Raw genomic sequence first — 17439 nt, forward strand, 5'->3', positions numbered from 1 at the left:
TTACCTCTAATGCACTTATCCTCTGCAGCAGAGTTAACTGCACCTCAGATTGCAGCCCAAATAAATGCTTCACAGAGTTCAAGTAACAGACACGTCTCAACATCAACTGTTCAGAGGAGATTGTGAATCAGGCCTTCATTGTCAAATTGCTGCAAAGAAACCACTACTAAAGGACACCAATAATAAGAAGAGACTTGCTTGGGCCAAGAAACATGAGCAATGGACATTAGACTGGTGGAAATCTGTCCTTTGGTCGGATTAGTCCAAATTTGATATTTTTGGTTCCAACCACCGTGTCTTTGTGAGACGCAGAGTAGGTGAACTGATGATCTCTGTATGTGTAGTTCCCACCGTGAAGCATGGAGGAGGAGGTGTGATGGTGCTTTTCTGGTGACACTGTCAGTGATATATTTAGAATTCAAGGCACATTGAACCAGCATGGCTACCACAGCATTCTGCAGCGATATGCCATCCCATCTAGTTTGTGCTTAGTGGGACTATCATTTGTTTTTCAGCAGGCTGTGTAAGGGCTATTTGACCAAGAAGGAGAGTGATGGAGTGCTGCATGAGATGATCTGGCCTCCACAATCCCCTGACCTCAACCCAATTGAGATGGTTTGGGATGAGTTGGACCGTAGAGTGAAGGAAAAGCAGCCAACAAGTGCTCAGCATATGTTGGGACTCCTTCAAGACTGTTGGAAAAGCATTCCAGGTGACTACCTCATGAAGCTGGTTGAGAGAATGTCAAGGGTGTCTAAAACTGTCATCAAGGTCAAGGGTGGCTACTTTGAAGAATCTAAAATATAACATATATTTTGATTTGTTTAACACTTTTTTGATTACTACATGATTGTTATTTCATAGTTTCGATGTCTTCACTATTATTCAACAATGTAGAAAATAGTACAAATCAAGAAAAACCCTGGAATGAGTAGGTGTGTTCAAACCTTTGACTGGTACTGTATATGTTTTTTGCATGTAATACAATCTGTTACTTGGGACTCTCGCACCTGTTACTGAAATGGTTGTTCCAGTTAAGATGGTTTAGGTAGGGCCTCCCGAGTGGCACAGTGGTCTAAGGCATCGCAGTGCTAGCTGTGCCACTAGAGATCCTGGTTCAAGTCCAGGCTCTGTCGCAGCTGGCCGCGACCGGGAGATCCATGGGGCGGTGCACAATTGGCCCAGCGTCATCTGGGTTAGGGGAGGGTTTGGCTGTTTGTCCCATTGTGCACTAGTGACTCCTGTGGTGGGCTGGGCGCAGTGCACAGTTGCCAGGTGTACGGCATTTCCTCTGACACATTGGTGTGGCTGGCTTCTGGGTTAAGCGGGCAGTGTGGCTTGGCAGGGTTGTGTTTTGGAGGACACACGGCTCTGGACCTTCACCTCTCCCGAGTCCGTACGGGAGTTGTAGCGATGGGACAAGATTGTAACTACCAATTGGATACCACGAAATTGGGGAGAAAAAGGAATAAAAAAAGATGGTTTAGGTAGTCTCATATCTTAATCTTCTCAACCCGGCAGTCAATCTGAATGAAAGTTGCAGGTGAATAAAAATCCCAAATGTTTGACATCCCCTGATGTGGCCTGTAAACCATGAGTTTCAGGTTACTGTATTAGGGTAAAACTAAGGCCTTATGAAATACATTTTGCATTGTGTTAAATAATTCCATTTTAATTAGCACATATTCACATAGGATCTCAATTGGTGAAGGCCACAGGACTTAAAACTGATGAATGCAACAACCATATTTCTGTCACCAACAAATACAGTCATGGGTGGTAACTCTACACCTCACTTGAAAGGCAAGGCACTCTGGGAAATATGCAAATAAGGCTTTACACTAAGCAGTGTGTTAATTCAACACTGAAAAGTGTGGACCGTATAGACACTGGACCAGTGTTAAATGTAACACTGTCAGTGTTGATTTAACACTAGAGAATTTGCTGTGTAGAATATGTCATGCATCCATGCATCAGTGCTTACTTGCATCATGCAAAACCATTAAGCCAAGCAACCTTCTCAGAAGAACAAGTTGAAATGGCCTGACTTGACTGTACATTGTGGAATGTACTGTAGTATAGTTTTGCATTACGTCATTGTAAATATGCAAAGGGAGAGAGAAGGAATGCATTTAGTATTGCATCATACAATGACACACATAGTGGCATGTGTGTCAGTGTATGTCAAGGTCATTGAGTTCTCCATGTGTGGAAATGTGCCAACATTTCAGAGGGTGTGTCAAAATGTCACATGTCAATGAATGGCAGAATGTATTAAATATCCATATAATGAGCTATAGTGTGCTATATAGTGGGAAGTATATCAACATATAATGGCATGTACTGCTGTAATGTAAGTAATTATAGTGTAATGCATGTTAGTAATACTAAGTATACTGTATATCAAGAAAGTATGGATTGGGGTTTATAGTATGTTGCAGTGTGTACTAGTGTATTTTAGTACCAAATACTGGGTGTATGTATGTGTGTATGAAAATAAATGTGTTATTGTGGGGTTCCAACATATACTGTAATGTTGTGTGGTATTATTGCAGCACACCTGTTTGAAGGGTGGGTTGTATAGTGTACTGTAGTGTATATTAGGGTAGTGTGGTGTATATCAGTTTGGTGTTGGTGTGTATTGTAATGTCCGGACAGGACCAGTGGTAAACTCCTATGACGCCTCCTCTATCTTCTCCCCGACTGCTGCTGGCTCCTCCACCTTTTCCGCCTCTTCCACCTTTTCTGCCACTTCGACCTTCTCTTCCTCTACAGCTGTGGCTGCCTCTGGCTCTGCCAATGCCTCCTCTGGCTGTGCCTCTGCTTCTGCCTTCTCTTCCTCTATGTCTGCTGGCGTACTCCCGATCTCCGGTGCGGTGGCAGCGCTCTCGGCTGGCGTCTCCACGGCGGCGGTACATTGCACACTCAGGGAGGTTGCCAGGTAGCCCACCAGGTTCATGTACTCCTCGAAGTTGACTTTACCGTCCTGGTTGGCGTCCAGGCCCTGTCGCATATTCTTCACCGCCTCGGAGCTGTCCGTGTCCTGGGTGCAGAGTAGATACAGAGACGGGCAGACATGACTCAGAGGCGACGCCAGCAGAGGTGACCTCAGTAGTAACTGACCCCTTACATCACAAGGTGCAGTACTGTTTTGTGCAGCATGATTAATAGACATACCTTGATTTAACCCAGTTTAAGAATGTATTAATTTTAGGTGCAACCCACCCTATTTTATATGTTAGTCTCAAGGTCATCAGACTGCTAAACAGCCATCACCAGCACATCAGAGGCAGCTGCCTATAGACATAGATTAGGAATCACTGGCCACTTTTAGAAATGGATCACTAGCCACTTTAACAATGTTTCCGTCTCATATGTATAAAATGCACTCCACACTATTCTACGGTATCTTAGTCACTTTTAAATTGTGTTTACATATTGCATCACCCATTTCAAATGTATATACTGTATTGTATTCTATACTACACCTCTGACTGTTAAACAGCATCTCCAGCACATCAGAGGCTGCTGCCTATAGACATAGATTAGGAATCACTGGCCACTTTAAGGAAATGAAACACAAGCCACTTTAATAATGTCTCCATATCTTGCATTACTCATCTCATATGTATAAACTGTACTCTATTCTATGGTATCTTAGTGACTTGAATTGTGTGTAAATATTGCATCACCCATTTCATATGTTTAAACTGTATTCTATACTATGCCACTATATCTTAGTCCAATGCTGCTCTGACATATATGTATATATATTCTTAATCCATTCCTTACTTAGATGTACAGTTGAAGTCGGAAGTTTACATACACTTAGGTTGGAGTCATTTTTCAACCACTCCACAAATTTCTTGTTAACAAACTATGGTTTTGGTAAGTCGGTTAGGATATCCACTTTGTGCATGACACAAGTAATTTTTCCAACCATTGTTTCAGACAGATTATTTCACTTATAATTCACTGTATCACAATTTCAGTGGGTCAGAAGTTTACATACACTAAGTTGACTGTGCCTTTAAACAGCTTGGAAAATTCCAGAAAATGATGTCATGGCTTTAGAAGCTTCTGATAGGCTCATTGACATCATTTGAGTCAATTGGAGGTGTACCTGTGGATGTATTTCAAGGTCTACCTTCAAACTCAGTGCCTCTTTGCTTGACATCATGGGAAAATCTAAAGAAATCAGCTAAGACATCAGAAAAAAATTGTAGACCTCCACAAGTCCAACACTCTAACCACTAGGCTACCTGATGCCCCAACTATGTAAGACCTATTTAGGGAAAAAGGGTATTCTGCCTATAATGGAGTGCCCAGCACAGTCACCGGATCTCAATCCTATTGAGTTGTTATGGGAGCAGCTTGAACGTATGGTACGTAAGAAGTGCCCATCAAGCCAATCCAATTTATGGAAGGTGCTTCAGGAAGCATGGGGTGAAATCTCTTCAGATTACCTCAACAAACTGGAATGCCAAAGGTCTACAAAGCTGTATTGCTGAAAATGGAGGATTCTTTGACGAAAGCAAAGTTTGAAGGACACAATTATTATTTCAATTAAAAATCATTATTTATAACCTTGTCGACGTCTTGACTATATTTCCTATTCATTTTGCAACTCATTTAATTTATGTTTTCATGGAAAACAAGGACCTTTCTAAGTGACCCCAAACTTTTGAACAGTAGTGTATATAACATTTTATTGGTTGCAAGAAGAGTCACAAGCTTGATGTGGTCATTGGAATATGGGACCAAATACTAAACATTTGACTACTTTATTCATAAGAATCTTTAGGCAGTGTCAATCATTTTGACCCCTACCCTTTTGAAAATTTTTTTTATTACTTGTTAAACAAAATCTCTTTCTCTGAGCAATTGAATTAGTATAAATAATATAGCTCAGCATATAATAATATAGCTCAGCATTTGAATTACTTATTTTATATAGTCATTATTGGTCCTCTTTATCAAGGGTGACAATAATTCCGGACCACCACTGTATGTGTGTATTTCGGAGGGGTTAGGCTAAAGCAGACATACAATTGACGAATAAAGTGATATTAAGCTTAACAAATATAGCTCAGTCAAAGAGTTCAGAAAGGTGTAGTATTTATAGCTGGTGAGTGTGGAGGCTGCTGTCTAACTGACCATCATGATGTTGTGGAGTTGGCTCTTCACCAGCTTCTGGAAGTCATTCCCTCCCAAACTCTCCTTCCCCTTGGCTGACTTCAGGAAGACACCAACTATAGTCTGAATGGCCGACTCCATGACTGCTTTCTCTGCCCAGAGAAAGAAGGGTAGGGTGTGGTAAGGTTTTTTTTGACAAGGTGGTTGAGAGAGAGAGAATTTTATTTGTCACATGTACCAAATACCTTAGTGAAATGCTTACTTACAACAATACAGTTGTAAGAAATAAATGTAAGAAATAATTAAAGAGCAGCAGTAAAATATCAATAGCGAGGATATATATAGGGGGTACTGGTACAGAGTCAATGTGCGGGGGCACCGGTTAGTCGTGGTAATCGAGAAAATATGTACATGTAGGTAGAGTTATTAAAGTGACTATGCATAGATAATAACAGAGAGTATCAGCAGCGTAAAAGGGGGGGGGCAATGCAAATAGTCTGGGTAGCCCTTTGATTAGATGTTCAGGAGTCTTATGGCTTGGGGGTAGAAGCAGTTTAGAAGCCTCTTGGACCTAGACTTGGTGCTCCGGTACCACTTGCCATGCGGTAGCAGAGAGAACAGCCTATGACTAGGGTGGCTGGAGTCTTTGACAATATTTATGGCCTTCCTCTGACACCGCCTGGTATAGAGGTCTTGGATGGCAGGAAGCTTGTCCCCAGTGATGTACTAGGCCATACGCACTACCCTCTGTAGTGCCTTGCGGTCAGAGACCGAGCAGTTGCCTTACCAGGCAGTGATGCAACCTGCCAGGATGCTCTTGATGTTGCAGCGGTAGAACCTTTTGAGGATCTGAGGACCCATGCCAAATCTTTTCAGTCTCCTGAGGGGGAAGAGGTTTTGTCGTGCCCTCTTCACAGCTGTCTTGGTGTGTTTGGACCATGTTTGTTTGTTAGTGATGTGGAATCTAAGGAACTTGAAGCTCTCAACCTGCTCCACTACAGCCCCGTCGATGAGAATGGGGGCATGCGCAGTCCTCATTTTCCTGTAGTCCACAATCATCTCCTTTGTCTTGATCACATTGAGGGAGAGTTTATTGTCCTGGCACCACACGGTCACGTCTCTGACCTCCTCCCTATAGGCTGTCTAGTCGTTGTCGATGATCAGGCCTACCACTGTTGTTTCATCTGCAAACTTAACAATGGTGTTGGAGTCGTGCCTGGCAGAGCAGTCATGAGTGAACAGGGAGTACAGGAGGGGACTGAGCACGCACCCCTAAGTGGCCCCCGTGTTCAGGATCAGCGTGGCGGATGTGTTATTACCTACCCTTACCAGCTGGGGGCGGCCCTTCAGGAAGTTCAGGATCCAGTTGCAGAGGGAGTTGTTTAGTCCCAGGGTCCTTAGGTTAGTAATGAGTTTTGAGGGCACTTTGGTGTTGAACGCTGAGCTGTAGTCAATGATTAACATTCTCACATAGGTGTTCCTTTTGTCCAGGTGTGAAGAGGCAGTGTGGAGTGCAATAGAGATTGCATCATCTGTGGACCTGTTGGGGCGGTATGCAAATTGGAGAGGGTCTAAGGTTTCTGGGATAATGGTGTTGATGTGAGTCATGACCAGCCTTTCAAAGCATTTCATGGCTACATTTCAGTGCTACGGGTCGGTTGTCATTTAGGCAGGTTACCTTAGTGTTCTTGTGCACAGGGACTATGTTGGTCTGCTTGAAACATGTTGGTATTACAGACTCAGACAGGGAGAGGTTGAAAATGGCTACATTTTCATGGCTACATTTCAGTGCTACGGGTCGGTAGTCATTTAGGCAGGTTACCTTAGTGTTCTTGTGCACAGGGACTATGTTGGTCTGCTTGAAACATGTTGGTATTACAGACTCAGACAGGGAGAGGTTGAAAATGTCAGTGAAGACACTTACCAATTGGTCAGAGCATGTTCAGAGTACACGTCCTGGTAATCCGTCTGGCCCTGCGGCCTTGTGAATGTTGACCTGTTTAAAGGTCTTACTCACATTGGCTGCGGAGAGCGGAGAGACTGTGATCACACAGTCATCCGGAACAGCTGATGCTCTCATGCATGTTTCAGTGTTACTCGCCTTGAAGCAAGCATAGAAGTAATTTAGCTCGTTTGGTAGGCTCATGTCACTGGGCAGCTCTCGGCTGTGCATCTCTTTGTAGTCTGTAATAGTTTGCAAGCCCTTCCACATCCGACGAGCGTCTGAGCCGGTGTAGCACAATTCGATCTTAGTCCAGTATTGCCGCTTTGACTGTTTGATGGTTCGTCGGAGGGCATAGCGTGATTTCTTAAAAGCGTCCCGGTTAGAGTCCCGCTCCTTGAAAGCGGCAGCTCTACCCTTTAGCTCAGTGCGGATGTTGACTGTAATACATGGTTTCTGGTTGGGGTATGTCACTGTAAGGCCGACGTCATTGATGCAATTATTGATGTTGCCAGTGACTGATGTGGTGTACTCCTCAATGCCATCGGAAGAATCCCGGAACATATTCCAGTCTGTGCTAGCAAAACAATCCTGTAGCTTAGCATCTGCTTCATCTGACCACTTTTTTGTTGACCTAGTCACTGGTGCTTCCTGTTGTCTTTTTTGCTTGTTAAGCAGGAATCAGGAGGATAGAATTATGGTCAGATTTGCCAAATGGAGGGCGAGGGAGAGCTTTGTACGCGTCTCTGTATGTTTTTTTCTCTCCTCTGGTTGCACATGCTGGTAGATATTAGGTCAAATGGAATTAAGTTTCATCCAGTGCATTCGGAAAGTATTCCCCTCGACTTTTTCCACATTTTGTTACGTTACAGCCTTATTCTACAATGGATTGAATCGATTTTTCCCTCATCACATTTACATAAGTTTTTACTCAGTACTTTGTTGAAGCACCTTTGGCAGCGATTACAGCCTTGAGTCTTCTTGGGTATGACGCTATAAGTTGGCACCTGCATATAGGGAGTTTCTCCCATTCTTCTCTCCAGATCCTCTCAAGTTCTGTCAGGTTGGATGGGAGCGTTGCGGCACAGCTATTTTCAGGTCTCTCCAGAAATGTTTGATCGGGTTCAATTCCGGGCTCTGGCTGGGCCACTCAAGGACATTCAGAGAGTCCCGAAGCCACTCCTGCATTGTCTTGGCTGTGTGCTTAAGGTCGTTGTCCTGTTGGAAGGTAAACCTTCACCCCAGTCCGAGGTCCTGAGCGATATGGAGCAGGTTTTCATCAAGGATATCTCTGTACCTTGCTCCGTTCATCTTTCCCTCGATCCTGACTAGTCTCCCAGTCTCTGCCACTGAAAAACATCCCTAGAGCATGATGCTGCCACCACCATGCTTCACCGTAGGGATGGTGCCAGGTTTCTTCCAGACGTGCTGCTTGACATTCAGGCCAAAGAGTTCAATCTTGGTTTTATCAGACCAGAGAATCTTGTTTCTCATGGTCTGAGAGTCATTTAGGTGCTTTTTGGCAAACTCCAAGCCGGCTGTAATGTGCCTTTTACTGAGGAGTGGCTTCTGTCTGGCCACTCTACCATAAAGGCCTGATTGGTGGAGTGCTGCAGAGATGGTTGTCCTTCTGGAAGGTTCTCCCATATCCACAGAGGAACTCTGGAGGTCTGTCAGAGTGACCATCGGGTTCTTGTTCACCTCCCTGACCAAGGCCCTTCTCCCACGATTGCTCAGTTTGGCCGGGCGGCCAGCTCTAGGAAGAGGCTTGGTGGTTCCAAACTTCTTCCATTTAAGAATGATGGAGGCCACTGTGATCTTGGGGACCTTCAACGCTGCAGACATTTTTTGGTACCCTTCCCCAGATCTGTGCCTCGACACAATCCTGTCTCGGAGCTCTACGGACAATTCCTTTGACATCATGGTTTGGTTTTTCCTCTGACATGCACTGTCAATTGTGGGACCTTATATAGACCAAATCATGTCCAATCAATTGAATTTACCACAGGTGGACTCAATTGAATTTACCACAGGTGGACTCCAATCAAGTTGTAGAAACATCTCAAGGATGATCAATGGAAACGGGATGCACCTGATCTCAATTTCGAATTTCAAATGTTTATTTTTAATACATGGCAAACATTTGAAAAACCTGTTTTCGCTTTGCCATTATGGGACATTGTGTGCAGATTGATGAGGAACATTTTTTATTTCTATTTTAGAGTAAGGCTGTAACGTAATAAAATGTGGAAAAAGGGTAGGGGTCTGAATACTTTCTGAATGCACTGTAATTATTTTCGTGACAATCTAATTTAAGGAGACAAAGATAGGTACCACAGTGGAAAAAGAAACAATGAATCTCCTTGAGATATACAAAGGCTTGTCGTTTCAGGTGTTGAGTCTGGAACGCCTTGGTAGGATAGGGTAGGTAGGCGACAGACAGGCGATGCGCGATAAACTAAGAAGGTGAGAGAGAGTCTGACTGAGAGACAAGCGGCGATGCACAATGGAAGTTCTGATCTTTGATAGGTCATCTGATCTACTGAAGCCACCACACGGCCAGGGCTTCAGATTACCTCAGGGATTACCTGCCTGGTCTCAACCTTTTTCTAGCTCTCTCTTGCGATCTCTCTCTCTTTCTTTGTCTCTCTCTCGCTTCCTCTATCTCTCTTTTTCATTCTTTATCTGTCTCGCTCTGTCTCTTTTATCTCTCTCTGTATCTCTGTTGCCTACTCACACCCTTATTATGGACAGCACACACTCTCATGTGAATTCAAAAGGCATTTCAAGATTTTGTGAGGGACAGACATTTTACATAGTGAATATGTTAGTGTGTGTGTGTGTATGTGTGTGTGTGTGCGTGCATGGGTGTTTGTGTGTGCTGTATGCCCCTGAGTTTAAATATGAGTAATACGGTTGTATGTACAGTACCAGTCAAAAGTTTGGACACACCTACTCATTCAAGCATTTTTGTTTATCTTTACTATTTTCTACACTGTAGAATAATAGTGAAGGCATCAAAATGATGAAATAACACATATGGAATCATGTAGTAACCAAAAAAGTGTTAAACTAATCAAAATATATTTAAAATGTAATATTCTTCAAAGTGGCCACCCTTTGCCTTGACAACAGCTTTGCACACGCTTGGCATTCTCTCAACCAGCTTCACCTGGAATGCTTTTCCAACAGTCTTGAAGGAGTTCCCACATATGCTGAGCACTTGTTGGGTGCTTTTCCTTCACTCTGCAGTCCAACTCATCCCAAACCATCTCAACTGAGTTGAGGTCGGGTGATTGTGGAGGCCAGGTCACCTGATGCAGCACTCCATCACTCACCTTCTTGGTCAAGTAGCCCTTACACAGCCTGGAGGTGTGTTGGGTCATTGTCCTGTTGAAAAACAAATGATAGTCCACTAAACGCAAACCAGATGTGATGGCGTATTGCTGCAGAATGCTGTGGTAGCCATGCTGGTTAAGTGTGCCTTGAATTCTAAATAAATTACAGACAGTGTCACCAGCAAAGCACCCCCACACCATCACACCTCCTCCTCCATGCTTCACGGTGGCAACCACACATGCGGCGATCATCAGTTCACCTACTCTGAGTCTCACAAAGACACAGCGGTTGGAAGAAAATATTTCAAATTTGGACTCATCAGACCAAAGGGCAGATTTCCACCGGTCTAATGTAAATTTGCTTGTGTTTCTTGGTCCAAGCAAGTCTCTTCTTATTGGTATCCTTTAGTAGTGGTTTCTTTGCAGCAATTCGACCATGAAGGCCTGAACAGTTGTTGAGATGTGTCTGTTACTTGAACTTTGTGAAGCATTTATTTGGGCTGCAATCGGAGGTGCAGTTCACTTTAATGTACTTATCCTCTGCAGCAGAGGTAACGCTGGGTCTTCCTTTCCTGTGGCGGTCCTCATGAGAGCCAGTTTCATCATATAGCTTGATGGTTTTTGCGACTGCACTTGAAGAAACTTTCAAAGTTCTTGAAATTTTCTGGATTGACTGACCGTCATGTCTTAAAGCAATGATGGACTGTCGTTGCTCTTAGCTTTTTTTAGCTGTTTTTGCCATAATATGGACTTGGTCTTTTACCAAATAGGGCTATCTTCTGTATACCACCCCTACCTTGCCAAAACACAAGTGATTGTCTCAAACGCATTAAGAAGGAAAGAAATTCCACAAATAAACTTTTAATAAGGCACACCTGTTAATTGAAATACATTCCAGGTGACTACCTAATGAAGCTGGTTGGGAGAACACCAAGAGTGTGCAAAGCTGTCATCAAGGCAAAGGGTGGCTAATTTGAAGAATCTAAAATCTAAAATATATTTAGAATTGTTTAACACTTTTTTGGTTACTACATGATTCCATGTTTTATTTCATAGTTTTGATGTCTTCACTATTATTCTACAATGTAGAAAATAGTCAAAATAAAGAAAACCCCTGGAATGAGTAGGTGTTTCCAAACTTTCGACAGGTACTGCATGTAATATAGGCCATGAGTGTAGGACTGATCGCATGAGATATGCGTGATGTGTCCTATTACTCACAATAGACAGCTGTATGTGTAAGATTGCCCTCACACTGAGCACAAAATACAATGCATGCCAGTGAGTGACACATCCATGCAGGAATTTCATAAATCTTTGTCAGTGGAGATCAGTTAAACAGGATAGGAATTTACAGGCCAACTCTGCTCCAAGCTAGTTTGCCCCAAAGCGGTGAACAGAGATACTAAATTGACCAACCTCACTCGTTTGTCAACTTATTTAAATGTAGCACACAAAGTACACACATATGCCAAGAAAAAGTATACACTGTAAAGGGGTTACTGTGAATTTGACAGTAGTTTACAGGCAGCTCGGTGGCAAGTGAAAATCTGTATTTCATATTACAGTACACCTACTGTAATATAGATACGGTATCAAAGAAAGTCCTGTGCAATGATACACAGTACAATAAAGTAAAATTCACTGTATTATACTGTAAAAAAGTAAATGCTACCGTAATTGGAATGAATGAGTGGATGAATTAAATGTATTTTACTGTAAATACACGGGATGTGTGCAAGCAGATTAGATCCTAAGTGTTTACACATTACAGTATATTACTGAATATTTGGTGTTTAATTTCACTTGCACTTCTAGAGGTCTTAAAGAAGGGTCTAAGCCATCTGACCAAGATGTTTTAATGGGGTCAAGTTTAAGGAGCTCCTTTAGCACCTCGGACTCAGTGACCGCCTGCAGGGAGAAACTTTGTAGCGGGGCTGGGGAATAAGATGGAGAAGCGTCGGGGCTAGTCGCATTAGAAGGGGTGGGAGATGAGAAAATGTTCGACGGGCAAGGAGGCATGGCTGAGTAAAATAGGAATCCTGACTTAATGAAGTGGTGATTAAAGAGCTCAGCCATGTGCTTCTTGTTACAGTGTACCTTATAGCTTTTTACAATAGACTTTTGCTTGTTAAATCTGTTTTTGGAAATTTGAGGGGGCTTTTGAGAAGGTAAATAAATCTGCCATCGTAAAGAAACATGTCACACTTCAGCACCCCCTCATCACCTTCTTCTCCCCTCTCTTCCAACCCCTCCTTCTCCTAGTGCAATCACCACATCCACAGGCTACAGGCAATTAGGAGACATGTATATTAGCCTAATTATGCTGAGAAAGAGCGAGGGCAGCATATTAAAAGCTACACTTTCATTGTCCACTCTGACAAGCTCCAAGACTTACTGTCAACCGCAAACGGTACTAAGTTTGACCCTGTGGTTCTAACACTCTTTACTGTTGCTAAATCTACATTAACACCATACATTGATTGATACCAATTACCGAAGAGACATGTGTTATTATGTGGTTGTATATAGGCCTACCATATATGTGATTGAAAAGAGGCAACTGATAAGGGTAAAGTCCAATGAGAGTGTAGTAGCTACTCTCTGGGTTTCTATAGACTTGAGGCATTAGAGTAGACTGTTTGGATAAACATATATTCTTTCTGATTATTGAAATGTAAAAAGTTTTAGTTAGATTGTTTTTAATTGCACTATGAATTGACAAGCAAAATCTAAATATGGCCCCAACGAAAAGGTGAAGCCCAAGGAGAAACATTGATAAGTAGGCCTAACGGACCCCTGCGCACCAGAGTTCACACCTTCGCGGATGTTGGCCTACATGAACCACAATGACCCGTCATTCCCTGGTAATCCTCAAACTCTTTACAACAAAACCCACAGATACTATTCTTGCATTTCCATTTCTGTCCTATTCTTACATGTATTATTTACTTGGTGGCCTGGCTGCAACCTGGCTATGCCTTCTCACAGTCAGGGTCAGTGACAGTCAACCTCATCTCCAAACTAATGAACACAGGGCTTCTATTACTTAGCCAACGTCACAAGGACAGCTCTGACCCCACCTCAGTTCCGACACACACCAACTATTATGTCGAGCAAAGGCCAAAAAACAACTCAGCAAATAATTAAATATAGACACCCAGAGGTTTTCCGTTTCACTCCAGAGCCCAAAGTAGATTGAGTGTTGCCTTTCCAAATGGGCGAATGTGATACAGTACGTGCTCTGAGTAATGACAATACTACCGCTCGTGTGGCATGAAATATTAAGAGAGGAACAAGTTAGGTTGTGGCTATATACTAAAGCTAAAATGCAAAAAGTTGTCTGTGATGAGATTCAAACTCGCAAGGGTGGTTGAGCGGACGTATAACGCAAAGGTCTAGCAACCCAAAGGTCACAGACAACTTTAGCATTTTAGCTAATTAGCAACTTTTCAATTACTTACTACTTTTTAGATACTTTGCTATACTTAGCATGTTAGATAACCCTTCCCCTAACTCTAATCTTAACCCTTTTAGCTAACCCTTCCCCTAACCTTAACCTTTTTAGCTAACCCTTCCCCTAACCTAACCTTAATAACCCTTTAACCTAACTCCTAAACTAACCCTAACCCCTAGCCTAGCTAACATTAGCCAGCTAGTTAACGTTAGCCACCTAGCAACCTAGCTAGAATTCGTAACATTTGATACGTTTTGAAAAATCGTAACATATTGTACGTTTTGCAAATTCGCAACATATAATACGTATTATAATTCGTAACATATCATACAAAATGGGTGATGTACATCCACAATTAATAGACACCATAGATACCACCGTAACATATCATACTAAATGGACATCTCGCATTTATGTACAAAACAATACGAAATGCTCTGAGACCTGGTTGATTGGAGTGGCAGCAAGTCTTAAACCTTTAATTACAGTAAAATACTGTGAAATACATATCCTTCCCCTCAGCTATTTTAATGAATCCATTAATTAATTCCAATTACGGTAGCATTTACTTTTTTACAGTTTAATAGTCATGTACTGTGTGTCATTAAAGTGTTTGCTTTGATACCCTATTACAGTAGGTGTACTGTACTGTAATATGAAATACAGAATTTGACTTGCCATCGAGCTGCCTGGTAACCCCTTTACAGTGTAGGTTTAATATGTTCTTTAGGTAGTCAATACATTTTAGGCCAGTTGTACAAACCAAACAGGCTCATATTGCTCATGGTAGGCTAGATGATCAATCCGTTTTACAAAAGAGGCACACTTATCGGCTATTTTTGGTATGAGAGTGCACACGCTATGACTGATCAATAATGATCAAGAATTACTATGCGTTTATGATAAATATTGACATGTAGTTAAATCGTTTTCTGCCCTTTAAAATCGAACGTTATCTGCTATTTGCTACTTTAAAAAAAAGTATTTCTTGAAGTCTCCGACAGCTTCGTCATTGGCACTGTCCCTTAGAGCATATACGTTTCATCAGACAGTTCCTGCAAGGGTGTATCTAAAACGTGGCATAAGCGTTATGATTTAAGCACGTTTACAGTGCAAAACTTTTTCAATAAAGCATGAACAAAATATGTAACTCACCATATACTTCCTACAGGGCAAGCAAACAGTTCAAATGTGCCCAATTCTGTGTTTATTTTCCTGTCTATGTCCTCTGTTTGAGAACCCCCCCAAAAACGTGCCAAACTAGGGCTGTAGAATCTCTTCCGTGATTTAGTTTTTTCTTAAACTTTTTCCCCTGACAAGTCAAAGGGCGTGTACCTGGGAGAGTGCGAAAGTGGGGAATGTGGAAGAGAGTCGTAAAACAACTTTTATGAGTGGGTAAAAATGTATATCAACCTTGGAACTTATTTCCTCTCTATTCTATTATCTTTAGCATGTGGTTCTAGTTTATGTCCTCTGATTTGCATTGTTCCAGGCCAATAATTCGAGTATGAGGGATATTCGGATTAATAGAAGGCTGGGAGGATGAGACAGGGAGAGATTTGAGTGTTGAGTTGCTTTTAACCCTTTATATCCAAAATTAACTGCCAGTTTTATTTTATGAAATTAACACAAGTTTAGATTTACACCTAGATCACACCAACACTGTCATTCCACAAAATGGTACGCAGCATCATCTGTATATGTGTGCAACAAAAGTTCAACATTCACCCTCTGCTACCATTTCTGTCACGCCTTCGACGCATATAGTTTGATGCATACTTTTGATAAATCCTACATATGCACCGCACTGAAATTTTCTCTGCAATGCAACGCTGCAAGGCAAATGCAGCGTTTCATTGGAAATTAATGTACTTCTGGTGTACGAAAACGCAAAGCACTGTGGGTGTGATTGAGGCATAAGGCTAATGTGTGGACAGTAGTGATCTTTACCCCTCTCATACACCCAGAATCAAGTCAAGCAAGTGGTAACTGCCTTAGGAGGATAGCCAGACCACTACAGGACCACTGCAGTGAAATGCATGTGCTCTTTCTCTCTCTCACACACACACACACAACCTTTGATCCCACTTAGAAGTCTAGTCCTGCCCAATCTCTCGCCCTGAGGGAGTGTCACACTGTTTGTCATTGTTTGTCGGTGCTGACAGTGATTTGTCAGCCGTCACGCCCACACTGGCACCTTGTGTTTAATTAGGATATAAAGTCCACAGTGATGCCCAGTATCAAAATTGCAATGGAAACATCTAATTCCCCATATAGTGCACTATTTTTGACCATTCACTAAACAAACAAAATGTATATGTAATTAAACAATAGAGTACATGGACAGGCAAGCAACTTTCCTGTATCCAATGGATACGTTGTTGACCTAGAATAAAACGTAGACTGGTAATGGGGAGACAGAGATGGTAGTTAGCAGCAGGGATGTAGACTGCACTTACATCACTGTGTAACGATTGGAAAGGCAGCTTTGTATAGGCATTATGAACCCCTGTGGAACAGGATCGCTGTAACTCATGTAATTGTGGGAGCAGTATAGTGTTACTATCCAATTATGATATTAAATAAAGGTTGTAATACACCACACTAAATGAGAGGATGTACAAAAGGGTGGTGGACAGGGGGCGGACTGGGACCAGAAATCGCCCCCCCGGCATTTCCAACGAGAAGGCCCATTTTTCCCCCTCTAGGCCTCCAATCCACCATTTAGACAGGCCCACTGAGCTAAAGATGGACCAGCTAATCTGGCATTTTCCAGAATTGCCCTATGGCCAGTCCGTCTCTGAGTAATGGATGTCAGTGAACCAAAAATAGACAGAAGGCAGAAGGAGAGTTAAGACAATGGATCCTTTTATTCAAAGGAGCCTGCTTTAGAAAATGATCAACTGAAGAAGAATTGTGCATGTCAATTCAGATAAAAAGCTTGCCACACAGAGGATCATTTAATTGCACATTGATACACATTCAACGGAATCCCACACATTGTTTTTATTGGCTAAAAGCCCCCTTGCTTGTTGGCAAGTTTTCCAATCAGCTGCCAGAACTCCAGAAATGTCAGCTCCCTGTCGTTGTTTTCATCCAACGAACACATGAGCTGCTCGATCGTGCCTGCTTCGCTGGTATTCTGCAGGCAATCAGAGAGGAAAGAGGGAACAGTGACCCATTCAGGCCCAGACTGGGTTAGCAATGAGCTGCATGGAAAGGCTACTCTGCCATCTAATGGTCAAGAATACTACAGATCATATGGCACTGAGTCTGAGTTCCGACAAACTTTGGTTGCAGTGTCATTTTGCAGAATAAAATGGAAGGTTTATGCCAGAGCAAATATCATTGACTGCGTCGCAAAAAGCATCCTATTCCCTATATAGTGCACTACTTTGGGTGCGTGTGTGTGTGTGTTGGGGTATGCAAGCTCATCTGAGAGCAATAGAAATTGCACAGACAAGGATTAGGCCTGCAATCACTCACATATAGGATGCTTGTTATCAGGCTGTCATTCAGCCACTCACTCACTGCTCTAGATAATGTATTGCGAAATGGATGCCAAG

Source organism: Salmo trutta, chromosome 34 (assembly GCF_901001165.1).
Source record: "Salmo trutta chromosome 34, fSalTru1.1, whole genome shotgun sequence".
NCBI classification, from domain to species: domain Eukaryota; kingdom Metazoa; phylum Chordata; class Actinopteri; order Salmoniformes; family Salmonidae; genus Salmo; species Salmo trutta.